The sequence below is a fragment of the Delphinapterus leucas genome, chromosome 4 (genome assembly GCF_059928025.1).
Source record: "Delphinapterus leucas isolate spDelLeu-1000000601 "Yukka" chromosome 4, BTC_Dleu_Yukka2, whole genome shotgun sequence".
NCBI lineage: Eukaryota > Metazoa > Chordata > Mammalia > Artiodactyla > Monodontidae > Delphinapterus > Delphinapterus leucas.
The window spans coordinates 19,792,329-19,812,740 of NC_143132.1; positions in this window are offsets into that span (position 1 = coordinate 19,792,329).

The window sequence follows — 20,412 nt, forward strand, 5'->3', positions numbered from 1 at the left end:
TGGAATGCTCATCAATTTCCAGGGCCCAAGGTGTGAGGAAAGATCTCTTTCAACCTCTACCGATTAGCTGTATTTATACTAATTGTGTGGCATGTGGTGTTATGGTTTAAATGATTGTGTCTCCCTGAAATTCATATGTTGAAGTACTAACCCTCACCATGTGATGATATTTGGAGGTGAGACATTTGGGAGGTACTTAGGTTTAGATGAGGTCATGAGGGTGGAGCCCCCATCATAGGATTAGTGTCTTTATAGAAGAGGAGGTGATACCATGCGAAGCCACAGGGAGAAGGTGGCTCTCTACAAGTCGGGAAGAGACTCTCACCAGGAGACTAACTGTCGGCACCTTGATTTTGGACTTTTCAGCCTTCAGAACTGTGAGAAGTAAGGGTAAGTGTTTAAGTCACCCAGTCTATGGTGTTTTGCTCCTGGTTGATAGTCTTGCCTGTTTGACTAAAAGACATGGTATTAGTGCTGTGGTATTTCAGAAGAGGGGTGACTACTGTGGATTCAAATTGTGAGAAAAGCCACTATGGAGGATAGATTTGGATAGTTAAAACAAAAGAACTTTCCAGAAAGGAAAGTGAAGCATGAAAACACAGAAGAGGAAATGAAAAAAAAATGATAAAGTTAATGGGGAGACTACACTGATCATTCTGTTCACAGATTGGTACTTACACATTGATTGACCTATGTACTCAGGCACTGGGCATAGAGAAATTAATTAGATACTCATCTTCCACTCAAAATTTCTTTAATTAATTGTTCAGAATACAACCAGTGAGAAATTTTATACACACACACATCAATTATAGTATATTTCCAATGGTGGTCAGAGAGATAAATTAGGACTTTGGGATTAACACATACACCCTACTATATATAAAATAGATAAACAACAAGGACCTGCTGTATAGCACAGGGAACTATATTCAATGTCTTGTAGTAGCCTATAATAGAAAAGTATCTGAAAAATAATATATATATATATATGTATAACTGAATCACTTTGCTATACACTGGAAACTAACACAGCATTGTAAATAAATTATACTTCAATTAAAAGAGTTAATTACATATATATATATGTATGTGTTTATATATATATATATATATGACATAAAGATGTAAAATACTCATTTCAAACCTAAAAAATATTATGGTATACTTACTAAGTACTGAGCTCAGAGAAAAAAAAAATAATGTAAAATGGGAGGATGCAGGGTGGAGCAATTAACTCTACCTGGGGAAGGAGTGTTCAGGGAAGCCTACTTATAAAATTCCTAAGTGGAAGCATTTGTGTGGGTTGAAATGTGCAAAAGGCATTGTGAATCCTTTCTGGTGAAAATGGGGCCTGAGATGTATCCTTGCACCTCAGAAGTCTATTGGTTGTTGCCCATCTTCTCCCCCTGCATCACAGAGGCTGCCCCTTTCTCACCACCCTGCACACCTGGATACTGAACCTGCTCTACACTGAATGAGATATGCCTTGAATTTGTTTCCTTTATATATTATTTCCTCCAGGTTGCACTTTTGAGGATACTTTTATAAGAAATCTCTCCCTAGCCTTCATCAGAAACATGCAAATATTATTAGTTTCATCCACTAAATAATCTTTGTACCTGACATATCTATTCCTTTAAAAATGTTTTATTTTAAAATGTCATACATATATGATAGTATATAAAATGTATACATAAAATTTGAAGACTAATAAAAATAAAACAAAATGACTACCTGCTTACCTATCTTAAGAAAGAGAATAGATTTTTTTAAAAAATCAAATAGGCTAGGTTATATTTCTGATTTTCACAACAACTGCTAGATTTAAAAAAGACACATGCTATTTTTGGCTTATCTTAATATTTCATCACTCCCTAATACCCAGTGAGGTGCTTTTTAAATTATTTTATGATGATTGAATTATGTCTCATGTCAGACTCCTTTCCAGGGATTGTGAGATGCATTCCTTTTTCAAGAGGCTTTTTTTTTTTCCTGCAATGAAAGAAACATTGTGAATTCAACATTCTGTTATATGTATATCTGATGTTCAGTTCCCAAATATTTCTTTCTTTCCAAAGTTAGCTTTCTAAAGCCTTTAGCTGGAAGAAGAGAAATTTATCTCTGATAGCAGTTCTGTTAGTAGTTTGCTGAGGACTTCAATGTCATTTTTAAAAATCCAGGTGCAGATCATTTCCACACATATTAACACATTTGAGGGGTCTAGGTCGATTCTCAGCCACAGTTTGGAAATATAACCTTGGAAGATAGAACATATCTCACCAATCATATCAGTTATGAAAAAATCCACTGAGCTCATATTTTATAGCTCTTTGTATGTGAAGGGCATTGTGTTAGTTATTTCAGCACAAAGGGATGAGGAAGACATACCTATTTTTTGAAAGTTATAACTTAGGATAATCTTGCTATCTAGTCAAATTTCTGATTTGAGAGACAATGTAGTTTCCAGAAATGGTAGAATCTTATGATCCTTAGTTCTGTCCAGGTTTCTATTTTCCAGTCACATCTCTAACATCACATTCTCAATCCAGCTACCGTGCCCTGTCCCAGAACTTGTTAATCTTCCTCTTATTATTCATTACCTGTGCACATATTAGGCTATCACTCTGAATTCTCTCTGCCTAAATTAGGCAGAAATTTTCCTTGCTACTTCCCAGTAATATATTGATGTATGCATCCTATTTACTGCTCTTAGACTATTGAATCCAGAACCTTAGATTGTTTTTGCTTTGTTTTCCCTGTTTATTCTGTGTCATGAAAACCTTTCCTAAAATTTTGTTAAACCTGGTAAACTTGTTTTATTCACCTTATTGTTAAGCTGACAAGTGTGTAGAGTGTCTCTGAGGTCCCTGAAGTTAAAGAACTGTTGGTCTTTTAAGCATTTTATTGTCTTATTAGTATACAAATTCATTTTAGTTTTGTATTGATTGCTCTACAGACTTCAATATATATCTTTAACTCATCACTATCTTTAAATAATATGATATTACTTTACTTACAATGTAAAGTCCTTATAACAGCATAGTGCCATTCCCCCTCCTAGTGGTAGTGTTGTCGTGCATACTTTTCTTCTGTGTATGCTAAACACCAAACATTATTATTAGTCTGCTTTAAAGAGTCGATCATTTAAAATTAATTTTTTACATGAGAAAAATATGTTTTATATTTATTAACATATTTACCATTTCTGGCACCCTCCAATTCTTGATGCTTCATTTTATATCACTTGTTTTCAGCCTGAACAGTTTTCTTTTTTTTTTTTTTTCAGAAGTCACATACTGCTTCCATGAACACTTTTTGTAGTAAGTTCTGTTGGTGTCAAATTCTCTCAAACATCTCTTATTTAAACATTTTTGTCTGGCTTTTTTTTTAAGGCTATTTTTGTTTTGTATAGAATTCTAGATTTCTCCCCACAACCACAGGACTTTAAATAGGCTATTTCCAATTTTTGTTTGTTTCCACTCTTTCTGATAAGAAATTATGAATTACTCTTCATGATTTCCCCATGCATGTGATCTGAATTCTCTCTTTGGCTACTTTCAATATTTTTTTCTCAAACATTAGTTTTCAGCATTTTAATTATGATTTACCTTGAGATGACTTTCTTTGTGTTATGTTGTCTGGGGTTTATTGCAATTCTTTGAGAACATTTAGCTACTATTTCTTTAGCAATTTTTCTCTCTTTTTATTGTGATACTCCAATCATATATTTTAGGTCCCTTAATAATGTCTCACAGTTCAATGAGGCTCTGTTCAATTTTTTTCCAACATTTTTTGTCTTTTTGCTTTGGATGTTTTCACTGTCTGTCTTCAAAGTCACTTAAGTTTATTTTCATAGTGTTTAATCTACTGTCAAGTCCACCCAATAAAATTTTCACTATAGATGTTACATTTTTAACACTAGAACTTCCATTTGTTTAATTTGTATAGTTTCCATGTCTTTATTGAGATTCCCTATTTATCCCCTATTAATTATTTGTTGGTAACATTTCCCTGATTTTCCAGATGTCCAGAACTTTTTTTTTATTGGTTGTTAGACATTGTGTTATAATGTTGAGTAGCTCTATTTTATTGTCTTCCCTAATAGAGTGTTGGGTTTGTTTATAGGCAGTTAATTTAATCGAAGATCAGCCTGTTTAATAAAATCCTGTTGTTCAGCAATGTTAGGGCAGTTCTAGAGTTGCCTTGACCTAGATCTAGAATATCTCTTTCTTACACTGTAATGTTTTGGGGATATTACTCAATGTCCATGATGTAGAAGTGGTCTTTCAACTCTGGCTAGTTTGTATACAAATATTTTTCATCCTTTTATGAAGTCTAGCAGTTATTCAGGTCACATTTCCAGATAGATGTTGATTTAAAATTTTGTTTTTTGCCTCATCTCATGGAGTCTTACCCTGTACATTTGCACTTACAATCAGCCAAAGACTAGCCAAAGCATTACACAAATTTCCATGCAGATTTCTGGATCTCCTTTTCTGCATATTTTCTACCATTCTGATATCTTGTATGACAGATCACGTCTCCTTGGTAGCTCCAAATGCCTCCTTCTGCCTCCACAGATCAACAAAGCTTCTTTGCTCCCACTCTTTGCACCACACCCACCTATGATGGATCATCAAGCTACCGGTTTTGTTAATGAGAAAGTGATGGATGACCTTTGAAAGAATAGTTTTAGTAGAGGTGTCAATATGATCCTATTTCAGGTTCACAGGTCTTAAAAGGATGGGGAAGTAACTCCAGTTATTGCAAATTTCACTGTATGTTCCCATGGTCAACTCTTCAAAATATAAGAGAGATGTGTGCTGTTATGTTTTTCTAGAATAAGCAGCATAAAGGAATCACCAACCACAAAGTTGGTGCTGATGGCTACAGTAATAGAAATAATAATAGGACAAAGCATTATTAATAGTGGAGATGAACAAAACCCTTGAAATGTTATTTTATTTTACTCCTAGTATTTTCTTCAAGTGAATACTTATATATTTATCGCAAGATTTTGTATTATAATTGTATTTTTTTCCACTGGGCTGTGAGAACTTGCCTCTTTGACTTTTCATCTCATAGTTCATGAAAGAGCTTATCTAGAAGTATTTTAATATTTAGGTAGTATGGATTTTTTTAAAACTAAGAGTTATTTAGTACTTTGCTAATTTCCTAAAATTGTGAAACAATTATATAGTTGTTATACAAATGAAGAAAGAAACTTAGACAGCTAGAGCTCTATTTAGGGAAAAATACAAGGAAAATAAATGGTTAAACAGTTAATATTATTTATCAGCATTATATAGTATAGTATATTACAACATAGTATAGTGTAGTATAGTATAGTATAAATAGTATAACAGATAGCATAACAAAAGCACTGGACTATAGAGTTCATCTGTCTTTTGTGCCATCATTATTCAAAAGAAGTAAGAAGGAGTTCCTGCAAGACAGTTCATAACTCAAAACTTTTTGTTCTCTATAATTTTATAAGTCTCTTTCAATATAAATTAAATCTACCATGCAGGCAAAAATCAAAACGAGGAAAGAAAATAGACAATAGACAATAAGATTTATAATAGGGCTGCAAATCAAGAGGATGAACCAATTTTTAAATAGTTTTCCCTCTGCCATGACACAACTAGGAACATATCCCCAGGGCTCACTGATGTCCTTGGAAATGGTTGAGAGGTTTGAACATACCCTGCTCTACAGCAGGCTCAACACTTAAATAAAATGGTCAAATAGATTTGTAGATTGACCTTAGTAAAAAGCAGTTAATGCTTCCCAATCTTAGATTATTGTAGCCTGACACACTTTCTGTTGTACTTATCTCTGACCTACTCTACACAATGGCTCTGTCCTGATAATAGGTTGTATTCTACATAGATGGCTGTCTTTGATTGCATATTGGAAGCTTGTTGATTCTCAATGTAATTCACTATTGATGATAATTAATGACTTGCTTGCCTTTACATAGGAATAGAATGTTGATAATTCTAGATGCGGAGAAAAACCTGTCACATTCTATCATTTAAAACATTTTACTAGAGGATATCCCTGGTGGCTCAGTGGTTAAGAATCTGCCTGCCAGTGCAGGGGACACGGGTTCGTAGCCCTGGTGAGGGAAGATCCCACATGCCACAGAGCAGCTAAGCCCGTGCATCACAGCTACTGAGCCTGCACTCTAGAGCCCGTGAGTAACAACTACTGAGCTCACGTGCCACAACTACTGAAGCCCGTGCACCCTAGAGCCTGTGCTCTGCAACAAGAGTGAGAAGCCACTGCAACGAGAAGCTCACACACCGCGATGAAGAGTAGCCCCCATTCACCGCAACTAGAGAAAGCCTGCGTGCAGCAACGAAGACCCAAAGCAGCCAAAAATAAATTAATAAAAACAAGCAAACAGCATTTCATTAGAGAAAGTCTGGCAATTGAAGTGCTCTTATCAACAGAAAATGGTTTGTGTTTCTATGTTCTTTGCCCATGGAAATGTTTGGATGTAATAATCAAATTACTTTTGGGATGTCTTGTTGCTTTAGAGGTATATGTTTAGAAAATCAGAAAAAGTGTTTTGCATTCAAATACATCTTCTTCATTATTTAAAGAATAAAATTACAAGAAACATCTTAATGTGTTGATACTGATTATGGAATGGTCATTTTGCAGAAGAATTCCAAGATAGTTTTCAGGTGTTGGGTGCTTGGTTCTGTAGGTACGAGCAAGTTGGTCCTGTCAGGATATGTGGTGTGAATGGATCCCAAATAAAGGTTCTATAAATGTGAGCTAACTTTGCATAGAGAAAATGTGTGTTTGGACTTACCTTTTAATTTCAGCTTAAAAGTCTTCACCAAAGCATGTTGTGGGGAGTCTCAGTGAAGATCTCCAATTTCCCAAAACTGTTATAATAAAATAGGTAATATTTAGATATCAAAGTCCTATGCTTAAGCCCTTACTCTGCAAGGTATTTCGTATGTGGTTTTGAAAAAACTCACTTGCATAGTAATATTTTTACTTATAAAATGAAAATCAGATTAATGCACACCTTAAAGTATGGTAGAAAGATTAAGTGAGAAAGTTTACAAGAAACTTTGAAAACTATGAGAAAACTGAAAATTATAACTACTACCTTTTTGTTTATTATTTTTATTTTTTCTATTATCATTGTGGGAAAATAGCTAAATGTGTTCTCATGCTATTGACTTTGGGTCAACAAATTTTACTTCTCTGTGATAGTGATTTATAGGACCAGGCATGGCTTTGATTTCTAAACGACTAGCATTGTGAATTATGCCATGTTAATAATAATCAACTGAAGAAAGTGTGAAAATTCCATGAAGACTTGGAGAAAATGGCATAAGTGCCTGTGACAAAGTGGGCGATTCCCATTAATTTTTCCATGTTCTGTTTTTCCTCCTTGTATTCTAAGTAAACAGACTGCAGTTTTCACTATACAAATAACCTTGTTAGTTTGGGGAGAAAAATGTGTTTAAGTCAAAGAATTTCAGTACCTTATAGCTTTGGTCGGTTTTATAATTGCACATTTTGCAAAGCAATTAAATTGGAGAAATTACAGTCTGATATAAAGGACCTATGTCAGAGAAAAAAATTAAGTGTGATAACTATGAGTGCAAATATAAAGTCCATTATTTACAACCTATTACTAGATGGAACAGCCCAGTAAACCTATTGCTCTCAGTATTCATGGCTATTTTGGGCTCGGAGATGTCCATATTATGTTAAGAATTAATACATAATGCATATACACACTACTGAATACTGAACACCACCTAAATTTCTATGAAGATTATATTTACTATACCAAGGAGTTACTGCCCATCACTGCTTAAAAGCTTCTGCAGAGGTCTTAGTGAATATCCACTCACTCATCTACAACTATGTGTGACATTTAAATTTGTTTACCATAATAAATCAAAAGAAAATGTGATCAGTATTCACTTTAGATTATAAGTATAATACACCCAATTGATAACTAAATAATAAAAACAGAGCTGAGCTCTTCCTTGGAGGTATCTAAAATGCAATTTCTTCAGATACTCAGCTCTCACGCTAAGGACAATTTATTAGTGGTCTAGTATTTTCCTTCTAAATAATTTCCTTCAAAACATACTTCCTTTATTACATTTTACTAACAACAATCAATTAAAAAATTTTAACACTCTATGATAGATTCTTGTACCAATTTGTGTTCCATATTATGTTGCCATATCAGCAGAAAAACTACTTAAGCAAAAATTAACAAACTATCAGTTGAAAGCATCCATTTTGTTTATTCTATAGTCCAATAAATCAAATAGTTTTGGGCTTTATGACTAGGAAATACTAAACCAGTTTGACTTAAATGGAATAAAAAAATGAGAGATATAGTACAGCTTATCTCTGGGCATGCTTCTCATTTTGATAAGGTAGTTTAGAAATAAATTTCCTCTCTGTAAAATAAAGTAAAGTACGCTAATGCAATTTTTATTAGAAAGTTTTGAGCATAACATAAAAAATCAAAATGGGATTTTGAACAAAGATGGCTACTCCATTTTTAACAGGATAATTTATACTTCGGGTGCATTTAGTACATAAAGCCCTCTCTGTGTGCCTTTTACAACATTTTCACTTAAACTTGCCTTAAGTGGATTGCTTAATAATCCTCAATGGCTTTTCTCAGAGTGATGATGAAAACCAAACTCTTTTCCCTGCCTACGAAGCCTGATGACATGTGGTGGCCTGTCACTTACTTGCCTTCCTCATCCCCAACCACAGTTTCCTCCACTTGCTCTGGCTTTTTCATTCTCAGAGCACACCAAGCTTGTGCCACCTTAGGGGCTTTGCACTTTATAATTTATCTTTCCCCAAATCACCTTCTAATTAATTAGTGGCTCAAAGGTCAGCTCCCTCAAATCACCTTTTAATTCATCTCTCAGCTCAAATGTCACCGCTTCAAAGACATTTCCTACGGCCTTTAAAGTCATGGATAGCATCCATCCCCTTGTTTACTTTTCTGTGTAGTATACAGTGCTATTTTTTGCTAGGGCTTTGTTGGGAAGGAAAAACTTTTCCTCCATCCTCTCAGTTTCAGTTCCTGTGGACCAGCAAATTAAATTGACAAAGGACCCTTTAACTGGAGAAAAATGGTTTGTTTGTATGCATATGGAAACTAACAAAAGAAATAGGCAGCTTACTAAATGGTTAAAGTTAGAGGCTTAGGTACCTTATTTAGTGGGGGAAAGGGGGTGGGGAAGGAGAACTAATGAGAGATAAAGTCTGTGATATGTTTGTTTATGCAGGTGTGAGTGGTCTTTCTATCTTTTTCATGGCCATGATGCTTTCCCAGAGAGGGGACTTATGGTACATTCTCTCTTGGCCTCTCTCCTGGGAGTAGACTCTCCAAAGTGGGAATTTATGACAGCCTCATGTCTCAGAAGTTGTTGTTTTTGGTCAGATAAGTGAAGATCTGAGAAAGCCTCTGTCTGCTGTTGAATCTCAAATCTTCAGCTTAAAATAATTTTCATACCACCTATGGGGTTCCAAGTAGATCCCTACAGCTGCCAAAAAAAATTCCACAGACTGGGTGTCTTAAAAAATAGAAATTTATGGGCTTTCCTGGTGGCGCAGTGGTTGAGAGTCCACCTGCCGATGCAGGAGAGACGGGTTTGTGACCCGGTCTGGGAAGATCCCACATGCTGCGGAGCGGCTGTGCCCGTGAGCCATGGCCCCTGAGCCTGCGTGTCCGGAGCCTGTGCCCCACAACGGGAGAGGCCACAACAGTGAGAGGCCCACATACTGCAAAAAAAAAAAAAAAAAAAAAAAAATTGATAAAAAGAACTCAAAAATAGACTCAGGACTTTCCAGCTTCCGTTTTCTGACTAAATGCTTGCAAAAACGATCATCTTAAAACTTGGCTTTCCAATTCTGTACGATTCTGTCAGTCAGAGAGTCAGTCATTCTGACAGTCAACTGGTATTTTTAATAGCACTTAAGTATCAGACTAGGATTGTTGGGGTGGTGGGTGAACAGGCCAAGAGGGAGAATCACTGCCTCAGGGAGACTGTATTCCAACAGGAGAGCAAACTGGAATATATGCAGACAAAGAATATAATGACATCAGAAAAAAGGGGCCATGCAGGGATAGGTCAGGGACTCTGGATTTTAAGTTTCCTATAAAGCCATTGTGGGGTTGAAAGCAGAAAAGTGAAAATACTGAGCTGTACTTTAGAAAGATGACACTAGCACTAACTAGATTGTTAATGCTATTATGCTGCCATCGTATTTGTCTCTTCATCAAAAATGTGAGAATTCAGTGACCTGAGAATAATGTTTGATTAGGTTTGATTTTCAGAAGTTTACGCTTAGACCTATTTCTTAAATACAACCTGGCTGCCCGTTGTAATCTGGTGAGTCTGATCTTTACAACTTGTCCATTTCCATTTTTGTCTGTCTTGTCCTAATTATAACAAAGTTAAAAAACATTTTATATCTGGAGAGTATTTTTAATATATATTCTGAGACAGTTTTTAAATAAAAGCCCAGTTGGAAAGTAATGACCAAAGTAGTTGTGAAAACACAAAGTATCCTATATCTTTAAATTTCAGTTTTAATTGGTTGAATTCTATATCTGTATATGTTACATTTTCACTTCGAAAATGAAGTGGAGGATTATGACAATTCAAACAAGAGAACTTTTATAAATTTAATCATCTGAAGAACTGTGTTACTTCTTTAATTCTCCAATGACAAATTGCTTATATATTTATAACCACATTAAGACTAATATTTTAATTATTTAATATGAAGACTTGAATTAGGTCATTTTCCTTATTTATTTATTTAACCGATGAATTGCTTTCTTCAACAAAACTTTAGCTCTGTCAGAGAATGAAGCAGTGCAACTCTGGTTAAAACAGACAATGCTACTGTATGCTGTACCGTGCACTTGAAAGTTGCTAAGAAAATAGGTGTTCTCACCACACAACAGAAAATGGTAATCATGTGAGATGATGGGATATGATCTGTTGTGTGTCATATAATTTCTGGACAGTGCAATATTGTGTGTCACTCACAAGAACCAAGTTGTGCTTAGCCATGAATATGTAATTGACCCTAAAAACATCTAAGATTGGACTTGTTCCTGTATTTCCCTTTTTCTCCTTTCTTTCTAAAATCTACCAGCAGCTTCTTACAGCAAGATATGACTATTTTCCTGTAGAGAATTTTGTCTATTTTAATTTCAGACTTAATTTTTGAAATGTGCCTTAGGTAGATTGTCATCTGAAGAATATTTGGAAATAGCTGAAATTCTTAAGCTGCATAAAATTAGTTTTAAATTGGCAATGTGTATTATTTAATGATATTAAACCTTTGAGCTTAGTTGTGGACTTTGATTCATGTTACCTGGGAATTAAACAGCATTGTAGGGAATGGAATTTTTGTTTATTTTGTTTATGTTTTCGAAGTGAAAATGTAACATATATAGAATTCAACCAATTAAAACTGAAATTTAAAGATATAGGATACTTTGTGTTTTCACAACTACTTCTGTCATTACTTTCATTTTATTTTAATATTAAGCTTCTATTTTCAAAAATTGGGGCAATAACATGAAAAGAAATGCAATATAAGAGACCATAATTGTACTTTAATAATAGTCACATAGCCTGTACTCAAAAGTAAGATATGCATTATATAAAAATGATCAGCATACAGATAATTTTGTTTTTAAAACATATACTGAGAAGATTATATATTTAAAGTCAGGATTCATACATGTTTGGTAAATTGATTGCATAAGAAGAGAGGACACACTTTAGTTTATATTCCCTCTGTTTTTCTTTTTCATATTTCTTCCTTTTCATTTCTGTTAAGTTTAAAAATTAATTGTTGCTTTATTGATTAAGAAATATCTATGCATTTATTTGGGATTCAATTAGTTTTAAAAATCCTAATTATTTTATTCTTCCTAAAACTTTCTTTGAAGGTTTTATTTTTGCTTTTATTTTTAATTGTTCCAACTGGACCCTGTCTCACAGAGGAAAAGATAGATTCATTGATTGTCAAATAGGAGCTCTTTTGAACCGATTCCCCCCTGCAGGTAAACGTGAGTTGGTGGGTTTTAGAATTAATTCAAAGTTTCTGATACAGTATTGGTGAGACTTCTCTCAACAACACAAAGGCTATTGCAAGTAATTTTAGATTAAGACTCACAGAACCCTAATAACTGCTTGACCTCAGTTTTTTTTTTTTTTTTGTAACCATAAATTGCACTCAGAGGAGCATAAAGCATACAGGTGACTGAAAAGCCTGGTTTAGGATAGAGCTCAGGATGAGGCTCAGGGTTTATACTGCAAAATGAACTCCAAGTAGTTCTTGAAACCTGCCCTTTCCCTGTGCCATGTCTTGGATGAGTTCACTTTGTCCAATCTTCAAAAATGCAATTTTTTTTTTTTTTTTACTGCTACTGTGTGATAGCATTGTTTGTATTTGTCACTGTCATTTGGACTTCCTGCTCTGCTTTTCTTAGTTACGTTCTATTGTGTGAAAATGTACTAAGGAAAGTCAGGAATGGGAAAATGAACCAGGGTTGCGAAGACTTGGGTTTGATTTTGACTCTACCAGAGGACAGCTATTTAAGAAAAAGTGGAAGAAAATATCAGCCCCATCTACTATGTGTTTCTGGACGGTCATATGAGAAAATTAATATGAATGGGCAATGTAAGTTAAAGAGCTGTAGGCAAAATTAGTCTTAGTATTTGCACTATGATCATTTTTTTTCTGCAATCTTGTGAGGGGCAGAAACTCAAAAAACTTTCCCAGAGCAGCTTTGTTTTTGAGTTCCAGAGACAGCTACTCCATTTCCTCTTCATTTCTACACAATGAAATTTTGATCGGGGAGGTCATGTTGTCACTGTGTCATTTGGCTATAGCTGTGTAAACCACCTCCAAAATGCAGCACTTAAAACAACAAATCTTTTATTATAATAGCTCTCAAGTTCTGAGTTTGGGGTTTGGCTGATCGCCTGTGTCCTCACTCATATCCAGGGGCTGAATGATACAGGCTGGCCTCGTCTAGGCTCTGCTCTGAGTGTCCTTCATCTTTTTTTCTGGGACCAATAAGCAAGTTGAGTATGTCTACCTCATGGCAACAGCAGAAGGGCAAGAGTGAGCAAGCCTGATCTTGCAGGCCTCTTTCACGCTTCTACTTAGGTACAGATGCTAACATTCCATTGGCCGAAGCAAGCTACTTGGCTAAGCCCAGAGTCAGGAAATTATACATATCACCATTCCACACAAGATGCTGCAAAGTATGTGGCAAAGGATGGAAATAAGAGGGAGAGACAAATTGGGGTCATTTACAATTTACTACAGTCACCTCCTTAGAGTACTATTTTCCAAAATGAGACAAATGGATATATGCACATGATTGAGTAGACATACAGTATAGTCATATATATTAAGAACAAAAGTAATCTTGTGATGAACATGATGAACACATTTTTTTCTTATTTTTAAATTTTCAACCAACTTAGAGTTATCAACTCCAAGTATTAGCTGTTAACACATAAAGTGTAGACTGTATAGTTAGATGATACCAAATAATATAAACATTAAAATCCTAGGTAGTAAAATACACACACACACACACACACACACACACACACACACTTCTCTTTCCAAGTTGAGCCATATTTTGAAATTTATAACATCAGATTAACAACCTAAATCAAACATCAATATAGAAAACAGAAAGTAATAATAACTAATATTGCTGTTATCTTCTATGCATGCATGTTATAAATGTATTTTTGTGTTCATTATAGTTCTTATACTTGATAATTTGGAAGAACTTAACTGTTCACATGGTTTCTTATTTCCAGAAGATATTTTAGCAGAATAAATTCATTTTATAGCACTCCTTATAACATTTCATTTGATTTAAATTGTATTTATCTTTGCTAACTCAGACATGATTTTTGAGATTACATTGCTATTCTGAAGTTATTAAAATATAACTTAATAGTCTGTTTTAGTAACTATTACTGCTTTTCTCTAAATGTGTTCTTGCGAACATAATTTGCATTTATTTTCCAATGGACTTTGCAGAACCTGATATTGTTAGAGAAGGAAGGCTGATAATTATTCTCCAGGGCACACTTTGTCATATTTATGCTTCATTCAGCCCATTAGGAAATAAAATTGTATTTGGTTTTAGCATGCTCATCATTTTCTTTTGTGTATATTTGTGTATGTGAAGTAGTAATTCTAGTAGCTCAAATTTGAACTCATAATTGTCATAGAATCATTTAAAACCAAACTATTTTTGGCCTATTTGGAATACAGTAAGGATGCTGACTTAACCATCTAAAGGAGGCTAATAAAGTATAGGTAAAATACATGTAGACAAAGTTTGTTTCTTTAGGAAGCAGCAGAGGTCAGATTTGTTTAAGAAAAAAAATGTATGAGCCTCAGTTGACAGTATCTAGTTTCAATACTTATCTTCAGGTCGGAGCGCAGGGAGAGGACTGGGGTTGGCGGCAGGAACACAGCCTGAAGGGGGTTAGTGCACCACAGCTAGCTGGGAGGGAGTCCGGGGAAAAGTCTGCACCTGTTGAAGAGTCAAGAGACTTTGTCTTCCCTCTTTGTTTCCTGGTGCGCGAGGAGAGGGGATTAAGAACGCTGCTTAAAGGAGCTCCAGAGACGGGCGCGAGCCTCGGATAAAAGCGCGGACCCCAGAGACGGGCATGGGACACTAAGGCTGCGGCTGCCGCCACCAAGAAGCCTGTGTGCGAGCATAGGTCACTATCCACACCCCCCTTCGGGGGAGCCTGTGCAGCCCGCCACTGCCAGGGTCCCGGGATCCAGGGACAACTTCCCCGGGAGAACGCACAAGCGCACCTCAGGCTGGTTCAATGTCACGCTGGCCTCTGCTGCCGCAGGCTCGCCCAGCACTCCGTACCCCTCCTTCCTCCTGGCCTGAGTGAGCCAGAGTCCCCGAAGCAGCTGCTCCTTTAACCCCGTCCTCTCTGAGCGAAGAACAGATGGCCTCAGGTGACCTACATGCAGAGGCGGGGCCAAATCCAAAGCTGAGCCCCGGGAGCTGTGAGAACAAAGAAGAAAAAGGGAAATCTCTCCCAGCAGCCTCAGAAACAGCAGATGAAAGCCCCACCATCAACTTGACGTACCCTCCATCTGTGGAATACATGAATAGACAACGAATCATCCCAAATTGAGGAGGTGGACTTTGAGAGCAAGATTTATGATTTTTTCCCCTTTTCCTCTTTTTGTGAGTGTGTATGTGTATGCTTCTGTGAGAGATTTTGTCTGTATAGCTTTGCTTCCACCATTTGTCCTAGGGTTCTATCCTTCCGTTTTTTGTTTTGTTTTGTTTTGTTTTTCTCTTAAAAATATTTTTCTTAATAATTAATATTTTAATAACCTTATTTTATTTTACTTTATTTTATTTTATCTTCTTTCTTTCTTTCCTTCCTTCCCTCCTTCCTTTCTTCCTCCCTCCCTCCCTCCCTCTCTCCTTTCTTTCTTTCTTTCTTTCTTTTTCTTTCTTTCTTTCTTTCTTTCTTTCTTTCTTTCCCTTTCTTTCTTTCTTTCTTTCTTTCTTTTTCTTTCTTTCTTTCTTTCTTTCTTTTTCTTTCTTTCTTTCTTTCTTTCTTTCTTTCTTTCTTTCTTTCTTTCTTTCTTTCCCTTTCTTTCTTTCTTTCTTTCTTTCTTTCTTTCTTTCTATCTTTCTCTCTACTTTTTCTTCCCTTTTATTCTGAGCCATGTGGATGAAAGGCTCTTGGTGCTGCATCCAGGAGTCAGTGCTGTGCCTCTGAGGTGGGAGAGCCAACTTCAGGACACTGGTCCACAAGAGACCACCCAGCTCTACATAATATCAAACGGCAAAAATCTCCTACAGATCTCCATCTCAACACCAGCACCCAGCTTCACTCAACGACCAGCAAGCTACAGTGCTGGACACCCTATGCCAAACAACTAGAAAGACAGAAACACAACCCCACCCATTAGCAGAGAGGCTGCCTAAAATCATAATAAGTCCACAGACACCTCAAAACACACCAGCAGACATGGACCTGCCCACCAGAAAGACAAGATCCAGCCTCATCCCCCAGAACACAGGCACTAGTCCCCTCCACCAGGAAGCCTACACAAACCACTGAAACAACTTTATCCACTGGGCACAGACACCAAAAACAACAGGAACTATGAACCTGCAGCCTGCAAAAAGGACACCCCAAACACAGTAAGATAAGCAAAATGAGAAGACAGAAAAACACACAGCAGATGAAGGAGCAAGATAAAAACCCACCAGTCCTAACAAATGAAGAGGAAATAGGAAATCTACCTGAAAAAGAATTCAGAATAATGATAGTAAAGATGATCCAAAAACGTGGAAATAGAATAGACAAAATGGAAGAAACATTTAACAAGAACCTAGAAGAACTAAAGATGAAACAAGCAATGATGAACAACATGATAAATGAAATGAAAAAGACTCTAGATGGGATCAATAGCAGAATAACTGAGGCAGAAGAATGGATAAGTGACCTGGAAGATAAAATAGTGGAAATAACTACTGCAGAGCAGAATAAAGAAAAAAGAATGAAAAGAATTGAGGACAGTCTCAGAGACCTCTGGGACAACATTATTCACACCAATGTTCAAATTATAGAGGTCCCAGAAGAAGAAGAGAAAAAAAAAAAAAAGGACTGAGAAAATATTGGAAGAGATTATAGTTGAAAACTTCCCTAATATGGGAAAGGAAATAGTTAATCAAGTCCAGGAAGCACAGAGAGAGCCATACAGGATAAATCCAAGGAGAAACATGCCAAGACACATATGAATCAAACTATCACAAATTAATACAAAGAAAAATATTAAAAGCAACAAGGGAAAAACAACAAATAACATGAGGGAATCTATATAAGGTTAACAGCTGCTCTTTCAGCAGAAATTCTGCAAGCCAGAAGGGAGTGGAAGGACATATTTAAAGTGATGAAAGGGGAAAACCTACCACCCAAATTACAATACCCATGAAGGATCTCATTCAGATTCAATGGAGAAATTAAAAACTTTACAGACAAGCAAAAGCTAAGATAATTCAGCACCTCCAAATCAGCTTTACAACAAATGCTAAAGGAACTTCTCTAGGCAGGAAACACAAGACACGGAAAAGACCTACAATAACAAACCCAAAACAATTAAGAAAATGGGAATAGGAACATACATATCGATAATTACCTTAAATGTAAATGGATTAAATGCTCCAACCAAAAGATATAGACTGGCTGAATGGATACAAAAACAAGACTTGTATATATGCTGTCTACAAGAGACCCACTTCAGACCTAGGGAGACATACAGTCTGAAAGTAAGGGGATGGAAAAAAGTATTCCATGCAAATGGAAATCAAAAGAAAACTGGAGTAGAAATTCTCATATCAGACAAGATGTTAAAATAAAGACTATTACAAGAGACAAAGAAGGACACTATATAATGATCAATGATCAATCCATGAAGAAGTTATAACAATTGTAAATATTTATCTACCCAACATAGTACCACCTCAATACATAAGGCAAATACTAACAGCCATAAAAGGAGAAATCGAGAGTAACACATTCATAGTTGGGGACTTCAACACCCCACTTTCACCAATGGACAGATCATCTGAAATGAAAATAAATAAGGAAACACAAGCTTTAAATGATACATTAAACAAGAATGACAATTGATATTTATAGGACATTCTATCCAAAAACAACAGAATACACTTTCTTCTCAAGTGCTCATGGAATATTCTCCAGGAGAGATCATATCTTGGGTCACAAATCAAACCTTGGTAAATTTAAGAAAATTGAAATCATATCAAGCATATTTTCCAACAACAACACTATGAGACTAGATATCAATTATAGGAAAAAAATCTGTAAAAAATACAAATACATAGAGGATAAACAATACATTAGTTAATAACTAAGAGATCACTGAAAAAATCAAAGAGGAAATCAAAAAATACCTGTAAACAAATGACAATGAAAACACGACAATCCAAAACTTATGCGATGCAGAAAAAGCAGTTCTAAGAGGGAAGTTTATATGAATACAATCCTACCTCAAGAAATAAGAAACATCTCAAATAAACAACCTAACCTTACACCTAAAGCAATTAGAGACAGAACAACAACAACCAAAAAAAAAACAAAATTAGTAGAAGGAAGGAAATCATAAAGATCAGATCAGAAATAAATGAAAAAGAAATGAAGGAAACAATAACAAAGATCAATAAAACTATAGGCTGGTTCTTTGAGAAGATAAACAAAATTGATAAACCATTAGCCAGACTCATGAAGGAAAAAAGGGAGAAGACTCAAATCAATAGAATTAGAAATGAAAAAGGAGAAGTAACAGTGACACTGCAGAAATACAAAGGATAATGAGAGATTACTGCAAGCAACTTTATGCCAATAAAATGGACAAATTAGAAGAAATGGACAAATTCTTAGAAAAGGACAACCTTCCAAGACTGAACCAGGAAGAAATAGAAAATATACACAGACCAATCACAAGCACTGTAATTGCGACCGTGACTAAAAATCTTCCAACAAACAAAATCTCAGGATCAGTTGGCTTCACAGGTGAATTGTATCAAACATTTAGAGAAGAGTTAACACCTATCCTTCTCAAACTCTTCCAAAATATAGCAGAGAGGAACATTGCCAAACTTATTCTAGAAGGCCACCATCACCCTCATATGAAAATCAGACAAAGATGTCACAAAGAAAGAAAACTACAGGCCAATATCACTGCTGAACATAAAGGCAAAAATCCTCCACAAAATACTAGCAAACAGAATCCAACAGCACATTAAAAGGATCATACACCATGATCAAGTGGAGTTTATTCCAGGAATGCTAAGATTCTTCAATATACACAAATCAATCAATGTGATAACCCATATTATCAAATTGAAGGAGAAATACCATATGATCATCTCAATAGATGCAGAAAAAGCTTTCTACAAAATTCAACACCAATTTACAATAAAAACCCTCCAGAAAGTAGACATAGAGGGAACTTACCTCAACATATTAAAGGCCATATATGACAAACCCACAGCCAACATCATTCTCAGTCATGAAAAAGTGAAACCATTTCCACTAAAATCAGGAACAAGACAAGACTCTCCACTCTCACCACTATTATTCAGCATAGTTCTGGAAGTTTTAGCCACAGCAATCAAAAAAGAAAAAGAAATAAAAGGAATCCAGTTTGGAAAGGAAGAAGTAAAGCTGTCACTGTTTGCAGATGACATGATACTATACATAGAGAATCCTAAAGATGCCACCAGAAAACTACTAGAGCTAATCAATGAATTTGGTAAAGTAGCAGGATACAAAATTAATGCACAGAAATCTGTTGCATTCCTATACACTAATGATGAAAAATCTGAAAGAGAAATTAAGGAAACACCCCCATTTACCATTGCAACAAAAAGAATAAAATACCTAGGAATAAACCTACCTAAGGAGATAAAAGACCTGTATGCAGAAAACTATAAGACACTGATGAAAGATATTAAAGATGATACAACAGATGGAGAGATATACCATGTTCTTGGACTGGAAGAATCAACATTGTGAAAAAGATTATCCTACTCAAAGCAATCTACAGATTCAATGCAATCCATATCAAACTACCAATAACATTTGTCACAGAACTAGAACAAAAAATTTCACAATTTGTATGGAAACAAAAAAGACCCCGAATAGCAAAGGCAATCTTGAGAGAGAAAAACAGAGCTGGAGGAATCAGGCTCCCTGACTTCAGACTACACTCAAATCTCCAGTAATCAAGACAATATGGTACTGGCACAAAGCAGAAATATAGATCAATGGAACAGGATAGAAAGCCCAGAGATAAACCCACAAACCTATGGTCACCTTACCTTTGATAAAGGAGGCAAGAATATATAGTGGAGAAAAGATAACGTCTTCAATAAGTGGTGCTGTGAAAACTGTACAGCTACATGTAAAAGAATGAAATTAGGACACTCCCTAACACCATACACAAAAATAAACTCAAAATGGATTAAAGACCTAAATGTAAGGCCGACACTATAAACATCTTAGTGGAAAACATATTCAGAACAGTCTATGACATAAATCACAGCAAGATCCTTTTTGACCCACCTCCTAGAGATATGGAAATAAGAACAAAAATAAACAAATGTGACCTAATGAAACTTAAAAGCTTTTGCACAGCAAAGGAAACCATAAACAAGACGAAAAGACAACCCTCAGAATGGGAGAAAATATTTGCAAATGAAGCAACTGACAAAGCATTAATCTCCAAAATATACAAGCAGCTCATGTGGCTCAATGT